Source organism: Balaenoptera ricei, chromosome 11, assembly GCF_028023285.1.
Source record: "Balaenoptera ricei isolate mBalRic1 chromosome 11, mBalRic1.hap2, whole genome shotgun sequence".
Lineage (NCBI taxonomy): Eukaryota > Metazoa > Chordata > Mammalia > Artiodactyla > Balaenopteridae > Balaenoptera > Balaenoptera ricei.
Window position 1 is genome coordinate 92,232,480 of NC_082649.1, and position 3,013 is coordinate 92,235,492.

At 36.5% G+C, this 3,013-nt stretch overlaps 1 non-coding gene across 1 annotated transcript; it reads right to left on the reverse strand.

The window, feature by feature from the left end:
* Positions 1–305: 305 nt before the first annotated feature.
* On the reverse strand, positions 306–410 carry LOC132375470 (U6 spliceosomal RNA). The gene has a single exon (XR_009506020.1). It is a non-coding gene; the product is annotated as a U6 spliceosomal RNA (small nuclear RNA).
* Between the last annotated feature and the right edge of the window lie 2,603 nt (positions 411–3,013).

Here is a 3,013-nt window from a genome sequence, read left to right on the forward strand (position 1 = left end):
TCATGAACTCTTCAATTTATAAATATGTGATTTTCCAATGCAGTTTCATCTGTTATATAAAGTACAATAAGCTTATGCTTAGTGCTCTATTTGTTCAACCTTAGTTACATATAAGGCAGTCAACCCTGCAAACCCCAGAGTTAAATCATTGTTTCAGTCTTCTCACAGTACTCATTTTAAAAATTAAAGCATGTTTAATATTCAATACAATGATCTTGTGTTCAGATTAATGAGTTTTTATAGTTGTAAAACATTTCCATTATCCAAGGTAGTTTCTCATGTCTTTTTTTCAATAAAAAAAGAAGAAAAAATGGAATTGTCTCAAAAACATTTGTGTCATCCTTATGCAAGTTCTATGCTAATCTTCTTTGTATCAGGCCAATTTTACTTCATTTTGCCAAAGTGGGCACTACCCATTGCATTTCTGATTACCTCCCTTATTCTCTCAGATGCAGCAGAAATTATAAAAAAGAGAAAGAACAATTAACCCAGAAATACTCTTGAGCCAATCTAAGATCAGCAAACTCTTGGTGAGTACAGAGCTGCTCCTCCACCCCCAGCCACTTAAAAGCACAAATCTCTATTTTACAAGATTTCTTTATAACATTAATGATATTTTAGAGGGAGAAGATAGGAAATCTTTTAGAGAAATGGTGGTGCCCAAGCACAGAATAGTGGAGTTTCACTCATCACCCTTCAGAGTCTGATTCTCAGTTCTGTGGTGTTGGAGACTAGGTTTTCTTAGCACAGAGTTGATCAGGTCTTATGGACAAACACTTGCTGAGCAAATTTATATGACTTTATATATAAATCAGAAAAAAGTTTATATTAATTAATATATTAGTACATTAATAATATATTATTATAATGGATTGTTTTTCACTTAACAGAATATTTACATTCATTATCTAGGATACTTTATTCCAGTTTTTCTCAACTTTTATTTTATTTTCACTCTCTTTTTGCCACAAAGGGGCCCACTCAGTCCCCCACCCATGAAGTTTTAATACCATATATATTCTGTATATTTATTCATATAATATATGTGGTCCTGTGCTTTATACATAAAAAGTAACATTTTTTTCACCATCCTCTCCACTCCTTGGAACTAATTTTCACCTCCTTGGGGGTGATATTGACCCATTGTGGGTGTATACCCTATTTCTTGTTTCCTGCTACCTGGCAGTATGGATTATTGAATAATCATGTCATCTCATTTTCTGTATTTCTGTTACTTTGCCATCTGGGGCCTTGCTGACCCTGGAGGGTCTGCCCCTCCCAGGGCTAGCCAATTTCTAGAGATACCACTGAGCTGTCTTTCATATGCAAACCAACCTATCAGAGTCCATACCCAAACCACCTCCTTTATTGGGATCTTACACTCTGGGCCACTATTCCCCAGCCCTAATCACCTCGGGGCAGTTATCAGACAACTAGAGAGAGACCCTACACCCCAGAGGCTGCTGAAAGTATTCAAACTAGTCAATCCTGAAACTTCTTAGACTGCCTTCCCTGTTTCTTCCTATGGAAATCACAATACAAGCTCTCTCTCGCCTCCACTTCCTCTGCCTCCTGACTGACACTGGTGCTTCCCTGTGTAGCCTTGCATGGCATGGAATCTCCCCTGCTTTTGGGAACTATAATGGACTATCTTTTTTTTTTTTAACATCTTTATTGGAGTATAATTGCCTTACAACGGTGTGTTAGTTTCTGCTTTATAACAAAGTGAATCAGCTATACATATGCATACATCCCCATATCCCCTCCCTCTTGCCTCTCCCTCCCACCCTCCCTATCCCACCCCTCTAGGTGGTCACAAAGCACTGAGCTGATCTCCCTGTGCTATGCAGCTGCTTCCCACTAGCTATCTATTTTACATTTGGTAGTGTATATGTGTCCATGCCACTCTCTCTCTTCGTCACAGCTTACCCTTCCCACTCCCCGTGTCCTCAAGCCCATTCTCTACATCTGTGTCTTTATTCCTGTCCTGCCCCTAGGTTCTTCAGAACCATTTTTGTTTTTAGATTCCATATATATGTGTTAGCATACGGTATTGAGGTGGATGGACCTAGAGTCTACCATACAGGGTGAAGTAATTCAGAAGGAGAAAAACAAATACCGAACTATCTTTTTAATGGCAGTCATCTCCTAAATCTGTTGTCCTTACTATACCCGAATAATAATAAAACCTACATTTTAGAACAATTAGATATCAAGAAGTTGGTTGGCCAGCATAAAAAATGGATAGTCTTGAGACTATGTGTTAGAGTTATGGTGAAGTCTTATAAATCCTCCCTGTCCCTTACAAAGTACCATCCTTAGTGATTTCTACACTAGTGTGAGAACTGAAAAGTGATTAATGCATGACTTTAGCAGTCAGGCTTTTGGGTTTCAAACCTTAACTTGGCAACTTCTTAGCTATGTAATGTTTTTCTCTTTTTCTTTTTAAATTGAAGTATAGTTGATTTACAATGTTGTGTTAACTTCAGGTGTACAGCAAAGTGTTTCACATATATACACATATATATGTATATACATTCTTTTTCACATTATTTTCCATTATAGGTTATTATAAGATATCAAATATAGTTCCCTATGCTATACAGTAAATCTTTATTGTTTATCTATTTTATATATAGTAGTATATATCTGCTAGTCCCATACTCCTGATTTATCCCTCCCCCCACCTTTCCCCTTTGGTAACCCTAATATTGTTTTCTAAGTCTGTAAGTCTGTTTCTATTTTGTATATAGCTTCGTTTGTATTATTTTTTAGATTCCACATATAAGTGTTATATAATATTTGTCTTTCTCTGTCTGATGTACTTCACTTAGTATGATAATCTCTAGGTCCATCCATATTGCTGCTAATGGCAATATTTCATTCTTTTTTATGCCTGAGTTATATTCCATTTTATATATATATAGCACATCTTCTTTATCCATTCATGTGTGGATGGACACTTAGGTTGCTTCCACGTCTTGGCTATTGTAAACAGTGCTGCAATGAACAT